This window comes from Podarcis gaigeae, assembly GCF_964106915.1.
Source record: "Podarcis gaigeae genome assembly, chromosome: 8".
NCBI classification, from domain to species: domain Eukaryota; kingdom Metazoa; phylum Chordata; class Lepidosauria; order Squamata; family Lacertidae; genus Podarcis; species Podarcis gaigeae.
Window position 1 is genome coordinate 41758078 of NC_139684.1, and position 18589 is coordinate 41776666.

Here is an 18589-nt window from a genome sequence, read left to right on the forward strand (position 1 = left end):
ATTTCATAGCCAACAGAAAGCAGACTCGCTCCACTTCCCTACTCAAAGGAGAGAGAGCCCACACAATGCACAATAAGCAGCAGTGAGCCTTGTCTATTTGTCAAGCTCACTCCGTCCTGGGCCTCTTTTGGATGGGCTTTCCTTTTCAAGTCAACCTACATTTGATGTGCAGTTGTTGTTTTTTGCGACTTCTCAGGGATGCTTCTTGGAACTGATCAACCTCAGAGCCCTCTCACTTACACCCTTTTATGGCTTAAATTATATTTTCCATTTGTCTGGGTAGGGAAAGGGTTTTTCATAAGGGATCAATTCCCTCCGCTACCTAGGCACTCCAAGATTCCTGTTTTTGTTCTGGCATCCAACAAAGGAACACTTTTATTAGGAGAAAAGTGACACAGTGTGCTGTCTGTAAAATTAAGTATATTTTCCCTGATGTGACAAGCTACCAAAGGAGGTAAAAAAAAAATTGGGGGGAAGCCCCTGCCCCAAAGCCAACAAAAATGGAATATCTTGACTGAAATGTAAAAATCACTGACCATTCCCACTCGTCCTAAAAAATTTCCCCTCTATGCTTCCAAGGAATTATTTAATGGGAAAGATTGTTTTAAAAGAGTTATGAAAAATGTTTTTTTAATAGTGCAAGGACACAAGGTTAAGGATGCCAGTGCTATTGTTGGAAGGCTGCTCAAAATGATCTGAACGCAAAGAATAAGAAGCCTCTCTTGGAAGAGCTGCCCAAATTTCTGCAGAATTATGCTTGTTTTAAAACAAGAGGTAATTCCATTTGTATTTTCCCTTCTTCAAAGAGAGATGGCTGTAGGAGTTATTGCAAAATTGAGATAGGCGGACAGTGATCACCCATGCTTGTAGAGATCAGGCAAATTTCACACAGTTCAGTTTTCACCAACTAGATAAGGAAGAGACAGCCACCCGTTTGGCAAACTTGCCACAAATCAAGTCTAAACTATAAGATAGCACTCACTGTAGCACACACTGAAATACAGATGCAGCACCAACTGCACTGATGTGGTCTTTCCAAGTGTATTGAATTGGGGAGAAGTCAAAAGTAGAGGGCAGAAGGGGCAGGAGCGGAGTCTCAAATATGCCAGAACTGCTGAGCTATGCTGCTGTTCAGGAATGCAACAAACTCCTGCCTGTGATATTTCTGCACTAAAGTACCAGTATTCATTTCTATAACATTCAGTCAATATGTTATAGCTAGTTCACGTGGATACATTTCAACACTTGGTGGGTGCAACATTCAGTGATGACGACTTGCTTTCACACTTCTAACACCACAGATAAAGTTTCAAGTACAAGAGTCAGTCATCCAACATAAAATAACATGGGCATGCATGTGAGAATTGTCCCTTCGAAAGAAACGTTTCATGGGCTGCTACTAGACTTTTTTTTTAAAGTACAGAAACATTACTCCAAATCTTTAGTGGGCTAATCATAAATAAAAAATAAAAATCAGCACTGACTTGAGCATGCACGTGTTTGGACCACAGCAACCTAACCCTAAACACAAGGGCTTGGAAAAAGCTTGGAAATGAAGCCTTAATTCATACAAAAATGCTTCAGCCTTCAGCTGCTGACTTTCTTAGAGTTACTAAGAACTAGTCATATATTCCAGAGCGTCAGCTAGAACTTTACAAACACAATTTACTTTAATGCAAGGTAATCCAATTCATGGTGACATTTCAGGGTTTTTTTTTTTTTTATTTCTGGGCAAAGATTAAGAGGATTCAGAATCCCCCCTCCCAAAAGCATACCAGTAAAAACAAATTATACTCCATTCATTGCTGCAGCAGTCGTTCCATTTCTTTGATCCAAAAGGTAAAGCTTATGCAATTTATTCTGATGAACAAAAAGCACCAGTACTGTATATTGGAATGCAAATGATTTTTTTTTCCTTCTAGGGAAAAGTTATTTTTTTAAAAAAGTCTTCTCAGCTAGAGAAATGTTTTGTAATCTGATGATCATTTTTTTAAAAAAGGGGGTTATTGTTCAAATCAAGTTAGGGGCATTCTAAACGAATGGGTATGACATTTATATCCGGCACTGAACTGAAAGTTTAGGGCTAACATATTAGACAGCCCTGAGTAACTACACCCTTGCTGACTGTTTGGTCTAAATGACCGGATGTTTTCCTTGGAACTGAAACAGGTGGGGATTTTTGACTCAACAAGATTAATTTGAAAGCACAAAATCTGAGCAATCATTTTGGCCCTAAACTGGAGCACTCCGACCCAAATTATCATTCGCCTGGCCAGCTTATTGCCATCTAAATCATAGAAGCTTTACCAGAGTCAACAGCATTCTTTAAATATTTATAACTTATTCTTACTAAGTATAATTTATTGTTACAGAGATGGAACTGTCTCTTCTCAAGTTCCATTGGAATGAATAACAGTCACAAAAGTACTTTTTAATTATTGCATTTCAACGGGTTTTGAGCTGCAGCCATTTCCAGTGGCCAGACTCACGTTAACAGAAATAGTGCGCTCACATGTACTTCATCTCATGTTCCCCAGTGAAACTGCACTGCAGTGCAGGAAAGCAAGGCAATTCCCTCCCCCACCCCTTTTCTGACACGTGTTTTCACAACACACATGCCACAATTCCAGCCTATAGAGAGTCCAGAAGGGTCTTGAGGGATGTGGGGTCAAAAAGAGGGAACTTAAGGGGAAGTCAGCTAGCCCAGGAATGAAGTCTTTCTAACGAAAGGTCAGAGAAAGTCTGACTACTTTAGAAGTCTCCAGGTTTAACTAGTCTCAAGCGGACTTTACTCCTACTCTTTCCTGGGCCAAATAATCTTCTATATCCACCCAATCTGGCAAGAGATGATTTTGATAAGGCAGTTAAAAAAACACATTCAAGATAAATAGTTTATGGCACAAAAACATTTGGTGGCGACCTCAGTCTTTCTGTAACTTGGGAGGCAATATTCAGACCAAGTACAGCATTTGCTTTGCAAAAGGCCATTCTCAGCGTTTAAATGAGAGGGAAAGAGAAAATATTCAAAATAAACGGATTGAGAGCTGCTAATCCAAGACAAATATGATTATTAGAAGAAAGTTCCTGCAGAGCTTTCTTCAGCCACCTTAATTGTTCCATACGGTAGAAACGACCTCTCATGTTGACAAGACAGCTGGACTTCAACCCTGAATCCCAGCAGGCCACCTACTTTAGGTACATTTAAAAATGGCTTCTAATGTGAACACCCAGAGATCACTAATAAAATACATTGCAGAACCAGCTTATTTGCAAAGTAAAAATATTTGCACAACTTTTGTGCTGCAACTCTGACCTGAAAAAATATTTTTATAGTGAAAATGTTTGAATTTCCATGGGCCTAATTGCTACTAAAGCCTTCAAAGCAGGGGTTACTGCGGGCCTCTGTTGCAAACAGGCTACCAATTCCCAAAGGAGTTCCCAAGCAGTGAATAATAAGGGGAATAATAAGTAAAATTATTATTATTATTTTATTTTAAATTGCATACATTTCCCTTCTTAAATCTTTTCATGGTTGCATGAAAACAAGCAGAGATAGAGAAGGCAAAAGCACGCTTTCTAATTAAGGTTTTTAATTAAGGCCCCAGTTTGCATCTTACCCTCAGCAAGCCACTTTCTCTCAGCTGTCCGTCTGCAGTATGAGGATAATGCTGGCTTACCTTACACTAATAGGAATATTGTTAAGACTTACAACCAGGCAATGGAAGGTCAAAAACACTCAAAAAGCACTATACAAAATAACTGGTTTAGAAATAAATGAATTACTGAATAGAGTTGCTGTTATTCGCTCATCTAATGAGGAGTAAAAAATAGTCTCCAGGGAAGCAGTCACAGATGTTTTTGCAGAAGTGTATTTTTTCCAGGCTGCAGATCATATGTACTGGAATACCTTGGACAAACTGATTAGTAAAAAAAAGAAAAAAGTATGTGGACTTACGTATGTACCTACCTACATAATTTTATTTGTATGCTGCCTTTCCACAGTTCAAACCATGCTAAGGGTGGCTTACAACATAGAATCATAGAATCATAGAGTTGGAAGAGACCACAAGGGCCATCGAGTCCAACCCCCTGCCAAGCAGGAAACACCATCAGAGCACTCCTGACATATGGTTGTCAAGCCTCTGCTTAAAGACCTCCAAAGAAGGAGACTCCACCACATTTACCAACATGAGAAAATACATAACTGCAACATATCAAAAGTCATCATAAACAATAAATAAAATATTAAGATATACACAACCAACTTGAAACTTTTCCACCTAAATCACAAGATCTAAAATAAAGCTATTAAAAAACCAAGATCTAAAATAAAGCTATTAAAAAACCAAGCAATAATCCCTGCCCCAACAAGACACCCCAAACACCCCAGTCCAAGCATCTGTTCAGCAGCTGCAGCTTTTGTATCTGGAGCAGTCAAGACGCCGCCCTCCCAGGCCAGGTGGGAAAAGGCCTGCAAGGCAGGGAGAAAGTCTTCTAGGTCTTGCAGTCAAGATGGTCTCTCTTATATGCAAGGCTGCTGTGATTCTGTCACCATCTCAGTTATGTGGTTTTGCTATCACCACTGAGTTTATATAGAAAAGTGCACAGAAACTAAACAAAAAGATAGAGACTTTTTCCCACCTTCAAGATTCAGCCCTGCATATGTGTACTCTTCCATGCACAGATCTTCTTCCTTCACTGAAATAAACTAGGAACACAGCATGCACATGGATGGACACAAGGCTCTAGGTCAGGGAAGGAGAACCATTGAACCTCCAGATGTTGATGGACTACAGCACCATCACGCCTGACCATTGGCCATGCTGGAGGGCCACAGGTTCCACATCCTTCCTGTAGGGCCAGTGGAAAAGAGTGGTTTATGGGGATTTTTGTCATCTCTGTCCAAAAGGGTCTTTGGCTGGTGAACCAGCCATAGCTAGAAATAAGCACTCTTAGCTACAGAGGCTACTTGAGGCTTCAGTGACAAATCTGGATCCAATAGAACTCCCAAGCTACGCACCTGCTCCTTGCATGACAGTGCAACCCTGTTCAGAGCAGATTTCTCCCCATCCCTCAAACCCATAACACCTCCATCTTGTTCTAATCTGCTGCCCAACAACCAGCCCAACATTGCCTCCAAGCACTGATCTAGAACGTCCTCATATTAGTGACAACTGACTCCAAATCTCTGGTTGACGTCTTCCAAAAGTTTTATATAGGTGTTAAACAACAGCAGAGGAAGTGAGGAGGGTGATGGATCCCTGCAGAATACCACTGGGTAACTCCCTGGCTCTGAGTAACAGCCTCCCTTTGCTGTTCTCTGAAAGCAACAAAGACAGCTACAGTGCCATGAGCATCCCTCAAGCATGTCTCAATTTACTGTTGAGCATCCCACATTTTATACGGAACTTAGGTGGGCGTTCTGCAGTCTCATTTTATGCACACACACACACACACACACACACCCGTTCCTCCTGAAGCTGCCCCATTGCTCCATCCTTCTTTTCTATTTATGTACTCTATTTTTCCAGACTTTCCCTTTTCTTCTATATAATTTCAGAACTGAAGAAACAGTATTTTGTACAATAAAAGTAAATTGATTTTTCAGGACTTTTTCTGGTTTTATGGCTTGGAGGAAAGACTCTCTCAGTGCCCCAGCTGCTACCCCACTGGTGTGCGTTTGTACACAGAGAGAATATGAACCCTGAAATCAAAATTACTTTACTTGCTTTCCAGAGCAGTAGCTGTATTGGTGTGTGCTTTAAAATATAATTATTCTGTATGCTAATTTGAAAGCAATTCTTCAGACCTTGGGGGGGGGGGGGGTTACTTTCTATGTGGACTCGGGAATTCTAATCTAAGTTAGCTATGGTGAAAAATTAAGCACCGCAGTCATTAGTCATAATTGGTTAATCCAAAAGAGTTTTGACCCTGGCTCTGCCCAAATTACCCCTTAGCGAATGTGGTTCTCAACAGAAAAAAAAGCAACCAAACCATGCCCACCCCTGTTTTATAATACACATTGACTGTCTGTGTTCATCTCAACTCTTCATGGTATTCAAGCCACTTAAGCCCAATCCTTGAAATTAGTTGTTGGGACTAAACTAGCTTAAGTATAAGCACAAGCGTTTAGGCAGTCTGTGAATTACAGAATGTGTGGCTTTGTGCCATTCCTGTGTAGATCTTCTGGACTGTGTGACTAACCTTTCTATAACCTTTGGCACTCCACAATGATAAATCAAAGGCCACTTGACAGTCATAAGGCTGTTCAAGCTGGGCATTTAAAAATCAAACCTGCAGCTTGCTAAAAGCCAACTTTTCAAATACATTAAAAAATAAGCTGTTTCTTTTCCCCATTTTCTTCCCTGTCTTTGTTTATTCAGGAGTTCAGTAAACCCAGCTGGATCACAGACTGTCATCAAAGAAGCATTCTAAGGCCAGCATGTATTTGATGCCAATTGTCTAAAAATAAATGAAGACTTTGCCACTGGAGAGTAATTGTTTAGGACCTTTGCAATGGATAGTAGCTTTTTAAAAATAAAATTAAAAAATACGGAGAAAGAAGATGCTTTGATTAAAGACCACACAAATGTTTTAAAGCAACAGTTCATTTTGCTCAAAAATAACAATGCAAGCAATTGTGTAGGTAAAGACTCCAAAAAAGTCCATGCGCATCCAGTATCTAACATTAACACATTTGAGTGCAATTTAAGCATTGTAAGTTCAATTAGTCAGGTCAAATGTTCTAATGTAGATGTGAAAACAAGGCAGCTATTGACAACAGAATGGACCAGTTTCTTTTTGCTACTCCCAGCTGGTCCCAATGGTGACAACATACAACCTTCACTCATTTCAAGAACAGATGATCATCACACCACAGCATTGGGGGAGGGGGAAAACAGGAAATGGGACTTTTTGCTACTGTCACACCATTGGCTACGTAAAGTCAACAACAGTAACAACAATATGGTAAAGGTTCACACAGCTGCCCTGATCCACAGCCCTGTGAACACTCTGATGCACACATGGAACTTCTGTGCACATGAGTAGGTTCCATTAAAAAAAGGCTGCCACTGAAGGTGGTGTTTCATTGGTTGGGGTGCTGGTGCTGCTGCTGGTGGTGTATTATTACTGGAATAATCACCGGTTGGCTTTGGATACTGTGGTTCAAATGCTGTGCTAATTATATTATATTATATGTGGTTTGGTTATATTATATTTTTGTGTACTTGATACACTTATATCCTGCGCTTCTATTGAAAGTGGTTTACATGGAGCTCCCAGTGGTCAACCACTCATGCATTGATCAGGCCCCACACCTCCTTAGTTTCACCTTGCTCTTCATTGGCTCATACAAGCTTTTAGGGATTTTTTGAGATGAAATAAATATAATGGAAGGGCAGCCCCCACATGCTCAGTTGCTCCCCCTAGCAAAATGATGGGTGAAGCCTAGTGAAGCAAGGGTCGGAGGTCCTACATCAAATTGTTTGAACAAAGTATGGAGAGATAGATGTAGCTATAGATATAGCTATAGATATATAGTTACACACACAAAAATACACAGAATCTCACACACCAGGTCAACTCCTACTGCTGGTGATGGAGCTACAGTTTCAGTGATAGCAGATTTGTAACTGGTTCGCACATGTGGAGTATCGTTTGGAGGCTGCTTCTTGCTGTACTCAGATTCAGATGCCCAAGTACATGTCAAAGAAGTATCATGTGAACAATGAAGCATACACAAGTCTTTGATTTACGGCAGCAAAAGGGAGTCTGTGGCACTCCAGGTATTTTAGCTGAACTGTAACTCCCAAAAGCCCTGACCATTGGCAACACTGTCTGGGGCTGATGGGAACTGGAGTCCAACAGCATCTAGAGGGCCACATGTTCCCCATCACTGAGTTACAGCATTTCTAATCAACATGTTGCATTCACAGGCTGAAACATTATCCCTTTCAGGACTTGCTGAAGCCAACTGTCTACTCTCAGAAATTATTCTGGCCCTGTAGACATACTATTTTTGTATTCTCTTTTAACCTTTTGTACATTGTGACAGATAACCTCAAGAAAAGACCCACACTTCCCTCCGAAGTTTGCCAATAGAATCCCTCACGGAAACTCGTCCAAGTTGCAGAAGCCAAATGCAAGCCAAAACAGTTTTATTTTCTCAATGCAAAAATCTAGACAATACAAGAGGGTGAGTTATGCACTAAAAAGACAAAAACAAAACAAACCTTCTAATGCATATTTGGAAACTAACTAAACCTTAGCACTAGTTTTTGTACAAAGAAATAGTAAGAACTCCAAGTTTGCAAATGTGAATCAGCTATCATTTTTTAAAGAATCATCTCACAAGCTAGTCATGGAAAACCTGGTAGAATGAGGAAAGGACCACGACACAGTGGACAGAATACCAGTTTTTTATGCTGAAGATTCCAGGTTCAGCCCATGGCAGAGACAATTAAAAAGGATCAAGCAGCAAAAACGTAAAAGATGCTCTCATCTTTTGAAACGGTTTTCCCCTTCCCCAAATTTATCTGGCTGCAAACAGTGTAGAACATTTTAAGTGGCGATTCGCACCAGAGCCTTAAGCAGGTACAAGGCAGCTTCCTCTAGAACTGCAAAGCTGTAAGAGATTTAACAGGTTATGCAGTCCAACTCCCTCCTATGTCCCACCCTCAAGACCAACTTTTTATCCATGTCTGAACCATCCACTCTAACCCAGCCCTGCCTGCCACTCCACCATCCTTCAGTCCCCAGTTTCCCCCTCTGTTCCTTATGTCCAGCTAATGCAGCCTAAATCCTCTGGAAACTGGTCATGTCATTTCAGTTTTTTGAACCACATCTAAAATTCATTTAATGGATATTTAACACAGAAGAGGTGGAAAGACAGACAACAGTAGTGGTGATGTTATTTTTTCATTTTATTATGTTTTTTAAAAAAACTTTTCCTTCTACCTGCCTCTGCATCCCATGCATGTACATTGCTTCATTCTCTCTGGAGCACAGGCATTAAAAAAAGTCCCCCTGTGCTATTTTTCAAATGGTACTGCTCTTGTACAACTCCAAGAGGGTTCTGAAATAGGTGATAAAAGGACCCCTGACCATTAGGTCCAGTCGTGACCGACTCTGGGGTTGCGCACTCATCTCGCTCTATAGGCCGAGGGAGTCGGTGTTTGTCCGCAGACAGCAGACAGCATGACTAAGCCGCTTCTGGCGAACCAGAGCAGCACACAGAAACGCCGTTTACCTTCCCGCCGGAGCGGTACCTATTTATCTACTTGCACTTTGACGTGCTTTCGAACTGCTAGGTTGGCAGGAGCAGGGACCGAACAACGGGAGCTCACCCCGTCGCGGGGATTTGAACCACCGTCCTTCTGATCGGCAAGTCCTAGGCTCTGTGGTTTAACCCACAGCGCCACCCACGTCCCCGAAATAGGTGATACTGCACACTAATATGGTTGTCCCATATTTGATGCAACAGAAAATGAAATATAATAAACTGTGCATGTAAATTTTAAATGTGTCAGGCACAAGAAGGATTCATGTTTACTATAAAAAAAATTCCTTCCAGTAGCACCTTAAAGACCAACTAAGTTAGTTCTTGGTATGAGCTTTCGTGTGCATGCACACTTCTTCAGATACACTGAAACAGAAGTTTCCAGACCCTTCTATATAGTGAGAAGGTGGGGAGGGGTATTACTCAGAAGGGTGGTGGGAATGGGTGATTGGCAGATAGCTGTGATGAGCCTGTTGACGACTCTTAACGACTGCAATAGGTCTTACAGGAAAGACCTTTACTATGTCTTTATGTTTTCAGCTGTTCCTGCTGACACCCCCTTTCATGGTCCAACAGAATTATAGGGGTTCTCATCTTGATACTGGAGGGTGGGAAGGGGGTTTTGCCTGTCAGTGATACATAATTTTCTCTATGGAGAAAATTAGAACTCCATGAGCAGAGAGAAAACCATCCCCAATGCTGCATTTCTTGACCACAAAGCCAGGGACAGGGTTTTCCTGTACCACAACTTGCTTAATAAAGAAAAGATGTGTCACCTAAAGCTCATTCCATCTCGTATGATCTGTGATCTTCGACATATGGCTGACATGTTGCATTGGCCCCAGGAAACACAGACAAGGGGAAGACTCCCACTACAGTGTCAAAAAAACATATTATGCTTTCCCAACCATTAAAGCTGTAAACTGGGCCAACAACCATTTGCCAGTTTGCCTGTGCAATATATATATCCAAGGAACTAATCATTTCAACTGTATCTTGGATGAACTTTCAATTCTGTCTATGAAGCACGCTTAGTGAAATATTCCTTTGTAACTCCACTTAAAAAAAGATAAGAGTCCAGTATATAATTTTGCAGGTGTTAAATAGAAATTTAAACATCCTAGCCTCCTCAACATGACCAAACAAAGTACTGAACAGATTCAAACAACAGCAACCACAGGGAAAAGGGAAGGGAAAAGAGAAAAGAAGAGAATCTGATCTTGCACATTTTTCACATCAGGCTTGGGTCCTGTTTTCCTTTATAAGTGGGTTGAAAAAAGAAATGATTCACAAACACTCCCACCAACATTTAAATGTTGAGATGTTTATGGTGTCTTCCATATGGAGGTCGATTGCTCCAGCTAGCCTGCAAGCAATGGGAATTAAAAGCCACAATAATGATGAGAACGTGAATCCAATAACTCCCAGCCTTGCTGGGAGAACACATCAGATAGTTGTGACCACAGAGTTGTCTTTGTTTATGCTGTTTTGCAAAGCTTCGTATGCTGCGATCAGCTCTGCAGCTTAAAGTGACTTAATGAATAAAATCTGCTAAAGAGATAACTGGATGGAGACTGGCTGGAACACTAAGGTTGGGGAAGGACAACGCTCAGTAAATAAAATTACTGGTGTAACCCACCCAAATTCAAAAGATACAAGTTAAAGCTGCTAGACTACTCTCCTCTACTCCGCTCTAGAAATTTTTGCTAATAACATGAAGACTCTTTTTTTAAAAAAACATGACTGGCACAGCATGCAATCCTGAACACTGCTATTTTTAAGTTAAATGCTAGTTGGTAGAAACTGGACTACTTCATTTACATCATCTGAAACGGGTGTGGACTTAAAATATTTTTATTGCTCTTGCCTTGGATGGCTTTGGTTGTTGTTTTTCAAGGCTGCACAGGAAGCTGTAAACTTTCAGCTCTTTCAGTCCATAAAATGCATAAGACATTGAGGTCTGTAGAAGTGGCCAAGGGAAAGTGGCTCTGAGAGATCCACTTCTTGATACTGGTCCTCATTTATGAAATTCACTGAGACAGGCCGGCCAGAGTTGGAGGAAATGTGGAATACATATTTTACGATAAACAAGCAAACAAGATTCTGGAAGATTCTGGAGCAGATCATTAAGCAAACAGTCTGTGAGCACCCAGAAAGGAATGCTGTGATCACCAATAGTCAGCATGGATTTCTGAAAAATAAGTCATGTCAGACTAACCTGATCTCGTTTTTTGACAGAATTACAAGCCTGGTAGATGAAGGGAATGCAGTGGATGTAGCCTACCTTGATTTCAGCAAGGCATTTGACAAGGTGCCCCGTGATATTCTTGTAAAGAAGCTGGTAAAATGTGGTCTTGACTATGCTACCACTCAGTGGATTTGTAACTGGCTGACTGACCAAACCCAAAGGGTGCTCATCAATGGTTCCTCTTCATCCTGGAGAAGAGTGACTAGTGGGGTGTGTTGCTATCAAAGGGTTAAAGGGTAGCAGAAACGCTCTAATCACTGAGCAGCTGGAGGTCATTAGGCTTCCAGGAACATGAGTTTGTATAAATAGTCTCCTGTGTGTTTGTTCTTCCCCTTTTTTCTCCCCTTTTTGGGCGTGTTTGCTGAGATGTGTGGTTCTTCGCCAGGGTTGTTTTTGTTTTGTAAATAAACCTTATCTTTGAGTTACAAACCGCATGCTCCAAGACTCCTCTTTGAAAAGATACTGCCTCTCCTGCTCTTCAACTGCTGTGCGAAATACTCTGCTGTAGTGGGACTTGTGACGATGGAAGCGCACTGGGCATTTACATTAAACTAATTAAAGTTTAATGGGACAGGGTGCCACAGGGTTCTGTCTTGGGCCTGGTCTTATTCAACATCTTTATCAACGACTTGGATGATGGACTCAAGGGCATCCTGATCAAATTTGCAGATGACACCAAACTGGGAGAGGTGGCTAACACCCCAGAGGACAGGATCACTCTTCAAAACGACCTTGACAGATTAGAGAACTGGGCCAAAACAAACAAGATGAATTTTAACAGGGAGAAATGTAAAGTATTGCACTTGGGCAAAAAAAATGAGAGGCACAAATACAAGATGGGTGACACCTGGCTTGAGAGCAGTACATGTGAAAAGGATCTAGGAGTCTTGGTTGACCACAAACTTGACATGAGCCAACAGTGTGACGCGACAGCTAAAAAAGCCAATGCAATTCTGGGCTGCATCAATAGGAGTATAGCATCTAGATCAAGGGAAGTAATAGTGCCACTGTATTCTGCTCTGGTCAGACCTCACCTGGAGTACTGTGTCCAGTTCTGGGCACCACAGTTCAAGAAGGACACTGACAAACTGGAACGTGTCCAGAGGAGGGCAACCAAAATGGTCAAAGGCCTGGAAACGATGCCCTATGAGGAACGGCTAAGCGAGCTGGGCATGTTTAGCCTGGAGAAGAGGAGGTTAAGGGGTGATATGATAGCCATGTTCAATTATATAAAAGGATGTCTACATAGAGGAGGGAGAAAGGTTGTTTTCTGCTGCTCCAGAGAAGCGGACACGGAGCAATGGATCCAAACTACAAGAAAGAAGATTCCACCTAAACATTAGGAAGAACTTCCTGACAGTAAGAGCTGTTCGACAGTGGAATTTGCTGCCAAGGAGTGTGGTGGAGTCTCCTTCTTTGGAGGTCTTTAAGCAGAGGCTTGACAACCATATGTCAGGAGTGCTCTGATGGTGTTTCCTGCTTGGCAGGGGGTTGGACTCGATGGCCCTTGTGGTCTCTTCCAACTCTATGATTCTATGATTCTATGAACATCCTTTGGACCAGAGCAGTCCAACACATGGCCCTCAGGGCCTCCCCCTGCCCCAGCCATTGTACTGCTTTCCTAAAGCCAGGTAAGCAAAGTGCCAGGCTATGGGAAAGAGGTGTGAGGGCTCTGACAGAGTCCTCCATCCTCCTTCCAAAGGCCTAATTAGTGCTTTCCCAACTTTGGGAAGGAGATGGGAGGGCTCTAGGACCCTGCTAGACCCTTGTGTCTTCTTCTCAAACTTGGTGCCTTGCTTAGTCAGCTTTGGGAAGGCAGCATGAGGGATGGGGTGTGTGTCAAATTTTGGGCTCGCTTCCTGCTCCCACACAACAAGACAGTGTGTGGCCTGAGAGTTCCATGTTGAAGTATTCTTACGACCTACTTGGTATGAAAGTTTGGACTGCCCTGCTCTGGACAAAAGCAATGAGAAGTTTACTCCAATGTGAAAGTAAAAAGATGCTGTAGATATTACAGGTTGTATCCAACATTGTGTGCATGGAGTTCCACTCACGCAATGAGACTTCCCCTTTCTCTCCCCCACTCCACAATCTGCTCTTGAGAATAAGATTTTGAGGAGGTGAAGGGTGGTGCAAGGAAGAATAACCAGGTTTGTGGTGCAAGAAGAACAACAGCACTGGATACACTGGATACAACTATATATATCAGGAACTAACATATTAAGACCAGATTCACTGGCATGCAAAATAACACAGGCCCCAGAAACAGGAGTGCCTGAAGCATACCAGTGTAGTGGGGCCTGCAAACTAATTAGTAACCTCTCTCTTTCTGAAGGGATCTCAAGCTTATTTTACCCCAAAAACCTGTGCTCATGGTAGAAAATCATGAAACAACAAGTTCCTTTATGAGCTAGTAGCTAATTATGTTGGGAGCCCTGTGCCATCTTACATTCATTCTCTCATAAAGCAGAAGGGCTCAGAGAGTTCCCTGTCTCCAAGCAAATGTCAAGCATGAACATATGGCACAAGGCTAACCAACACTTTATAGGAACACCCACAGAGTATGTTGAGGATGGAAAAAGACAAAATTAATGCAATCAAACCCAGATTACATTTCACACAGAACTACCAAAAGAACAGATGGGAAATGAAAAAATCTGATGCTCCATCAGCTTTTCTATCCCAGGCCTGTCAACTGTAATTAGCTATGCCTAAATAACCACATGGAAGTAGTAACAAGGGTTTTCTGCTCTGGGGCAAGACCTTGTCCTGTTGTAGCCACCACCACTTTTCCCCTTATGTGGCAATGAGAAAGGAAAGGAACTCTTCAGTACTCTCCACCACACATTTGCACTTGGCGCTCCTACATTAACTTTCCTTACCTCCACGCAGTTTGGGGGTGTAACTCAACGGCCTGGGAACTACATGCAGTTTCCAAGGCACAGTTTTGCCTAATCCTATTAGCCAGTCAAAGGGATTGGGGGTAATATCAGGATTTGTTTTAAAGGGGAAACAATAAGAAGATCAGCCCCAGAAGTGCATGTGATTCACAGACATAAGGCTCAAGTAAAGTGAGGAAGGGGATGAGAGAGAAAAGCAGATTTATTAAGCACATCCTTCCTGGTACTCTTTGCAGCCTCAGGTCATCTGTGCAGACAGCTGGAGAGGTTGACAAAACTGGTCCTTCATTTGGCTTTCCAAAAGTGGCATGTCCATATTTCCTAAATGTCAACTTGCTCCTAAAGCTCAAAAAGTTATACAACTTTGGACTAGAGATGGCTGTTTAATAACATATAGAAACAATGGCTCATAGTTAGCTAAAGTAATTTCACAGCCAGAACCTTTTAAATGAAATAAAGAGAAATGCCAACTCCCCAATTTGACTCTCCACCCATATTTGCCCTAGAGCTCTTTTTATTAGGCTGTAAAACTTCATGTTCATTGAAACAAAATATTTTCATTTAGCAGAAGACTTCCTTTATCTACATAACTTTGACCTTGGAAACTGGGGTGTGATGCAGCTTTTGAGCGTGGAATAAAGGGTAAGCCTCAGGGATGGGTGAACTGGGCAGTCACCTGGTGTGCCAAACTGAGTGGGGGACACAAAGTTGAGTTCCATGGCATGTATTGTCTACAGTGAACTAGGGTGGGAGAAAGCAAATATCTGTAACTTTTTTCCCCCAAGGTTCTATAGGTTGTTTAGGTACTGGCTACAAAAAGGATCTTCCTTCACAGAATTATAGAGTTGAAAGAGATCACAAGGGTCATCTAGTCAAACCCCCTGCAATGCAGAAATATTTGCCCAACATGGGGCTAAAACCCTGAGATTCAATTAGCTTTAAAGTATGTTTCTTTTACAATTTCCACCTAGATGTCATTTTTGCTAGATAAAAATCAGTGGAACACAGCTTTACTTTGAGGCAATGTTACTGAGCACTTCAAATATTATAAGCACTATAAGCACTTTATAGATAATAATAAAATAAAGGCATAAGCTGTAAGAGGTCAGCTGGATACCTTTTTATTTATAACTTCTTTATTATTTATAAAGATAAAATGAATTGTTATTTTAAAATAAAGAATGCTTACCAAAAGATAGCCACTGCTACATACGAAACAAAAAATATTTGAAGCGAAACTTGTGATAGTTCTGTGTTGCTTAGTGTTTAGAGCACTGCTGCTATCGATGGATAGGCTATCAAGTGATGGGAACTTCTCATCCACCATGGAAGATTGCAAGCATGCTTTGATGAGCTTTAACTTTAGAAACCTATGCTTGCCACTGGCAACTATAACTGGAAATGGGGAGGGAATTAATAGTGCTACCCAAACATGTGGGAGGACATCAGTTATTTTGATATCATGGATGTACCTCACGGTGAGCCTTTTCCAGGAGACAGAATGTGACAAAGATTACAACACAAAGAGCTGCATCACCATTGTTGGAGTGCTTGTATTCAGTGAAAGCTCTATGTGGATCCATGCAGTAGAGGTAAGCATCTCTTGTGGTAGCTTTTCAAGGTTGTACAAGAATCCCCATGTATTCCTGTGAAATTCAAGCTGCTCAAATTGCTCTTCGATAGAAACACAAGCAGTGTCAACAAAGTCTAGAAGAACTCCCATTTTAACGTTTCTTCTGGACTACGTACTCCTCACTGTGAGTCTCACCCTCAAATTCAAACTGCCTCATCTTGTGGCACTTATGTGGGGGCTCCTAAAGGCTCTTTTACCATGGTAAATGCCTTCACAAAACCACTTTCCCCGTATAATGTGAACTACATACATTTCTTCATGAGGGAGGTAGCAGTTATTATGTTCACTATAAGGCACTGCATAGCCTTAATTACAATTACATAATTGTAATTTAATTACATAAAAGTATGTTGTACTGCTTATACCTTATACTAACTCCTAATCTTCTCCACCTCTAACTTGCATTGAAGTCCCTTCCTTACACAATGCATAATGAATTTGCAGAATTCACTACCACTAGTTGTTGTGCATGGCTTGAATGGCTTTCCTCTTTTCACATTTATCAATGGGCTTTGAAAACCTATTTATGGAGGCTGGACCTTTGGGACAAGAGAGGCAGTGCCTCACCAAGCTCAGACTTTCAGCAAGCACAAACCTGCCCACTTCATTACTAACAACTCCCAACAGAGGCAGTACAGGTAATGCAAACTGCATTGGGGGGGAGGTATTGTTTGAGTGGCCTTCCACCTGTATAACATTTGAGTACAACCAAGAGAGCTCAGAGGTGCTTCCCAGTTCCCTGCTGTATGTAAACCTTGCCACTACGGATGTAAGAAGGCAGTGATTTCTGCTCCACTGCAGTTCAGTTTCCACAAAACACCACATTATCCATCTTGCTGTCCACTATTTAAAGTAAGTTATGTAACTTACATAACTTACATTATTTCAATGTAAAGGAAATGTGAACACAATGTTTACAAAGTCATTTATTACTACTAAAAGAAAAGGACCCCTGGATGGTTAAGTCCAGTCAAAGGTGACTCTGGGGTTGCGGCACTCATCTCACTTTCAGGTCAAGGGAGCAGGCGTTTGTCCACAGACAGTTTTCCAGGTCATGTGGCCATCATGACTAAACTGCTACTGGTGCATGGAGGACCATGACAAGTGCCAGAGCGCATGGAAACGCCATTTACCTTCCTGACGCAGCAGTACCTATTTATCAACTTGCACTGGCATGCTTTTAAACTGCTAGGTTGGCAGGAGCTGGGACAGAGCAACGGGAGCTCACCCCATCACGGGGATTCGAACAGCCGACCTTCTGATCAGCAAGCCCAAGAGGCTAATACTACATGAATGAATACCACTCATTTTTGTTTGACTGATTTCTATCCTGATCACAGTTGAACATGCAAACTGCATCAATTTCCATTTTCTTCCCATCCAAATTCTCCGGCAACCCTACCTACCACACTTATACACACACCACCCCATAATTATTACAGATATTTTGCTAGTTTGAAATAAAGGAGCAGCTGGCATGGTCTTTATTCGGAGTTTCACAGTCACAGCAATAATGTCACTTACATCCTTGCAGCAATGCCCCACTGCCAAAGACCAAAGCTTTTGGCTCAAACGAACAACTGAAGGTTTCCACTAAACAGCTAAACAAGGAATACACTACTTTTGGCAAACCATATGGTTGTACCAACTAAATAAAGCCCACAAACTCTTAGAAGGGTTAAAAAAAAAAAAAAGACAGGAGAGATGAGCTGTACTGAAAACAAACCAGCTTTTGTCTGGGTTCTTCATGACTGGCACACTCTCCCACTGCAGCTCAAGCCAGAGTTTGTCAAAACACTGAACTAAAACATCACACCAACTTGGAAAAAAGGGATTGGGGGAAAGCTTTTTGGTATAAGCTAGCCCTTTGTTCTGCTTTGTGGTGGCTGTTCTAAACACAAATAGTTTGCTATGTTTCAGAAGCACTGGGAGGCGGGGAAGACACAAATGCTATATTGATTTATGAAAAAATTAATTATTGAATACACAATGCGGTGATGAGACAAAAAGACAATGAAAAGGGAAAGAATGTTGCCCTCTTTTGACTGAATTAAAGCATACACACACACCAGCAGTAATAGAAAGAATTAAGCAAATGAACAACAGAAAGTCAATTAATTTGATCCTCACATGCCTGCTTTGGCAGAGCTGAAAAATTGGCACCCACTAGCCAGTCCTTTCCTCCCAAGACAAGTGTGTTATTCATTTGTAGAATGTTTTAATTAACAAGAAAATATTTCCTGTGCCTCATGTAACCTCCTGCACTTCACCCCCACTTTCCTCCAAAAAGCAATTATGCTGTGAAGAATGCAGATGCTAGGACACCACTTGAGCTTCTCATAAACCAAAGTACGATAAGTTTTAGGATCTTCTAGTTCAACAATTAAGTAGGTGAATTAAAATTCATCAGTATACAGTTCTTCAAGTTTTCTATCTCCTATCAGCCAAATCTCACAAGGACCCCAAAGCCCTATAACCAGCCCCACACCCCTTTCTTCTTCCACTCTCAAGACATGTGATGCTGTGCA

The 18589-nt window shown here is 41.6% G+C and overlaps 1 protein-coding gene and 1 long non-coding RNA gene across 3 annotated transcripts in view; one reads left to right on the top strand and one right to left on the bottom strand.

Moving 5' to 3' along the window:
• The window catches only part of BANP (BTG3 associated nuclear protein), a 153482-nt gene that overhangs the window by 37303 nt on the left and 97590 nt on the right, over window positions 1-18589 (bottom strand). The window lies entirely within an intron of this gene.
• On the top strand, window positions 659-6494 carry LOC310851944. The gene is made up of 2 exons (XR_014567923.1): window positions 659-774; window positions 6384-6494. It is a non-coding gene; the product is annotated as an uncharacterized lncRNA (long non-coding RNA).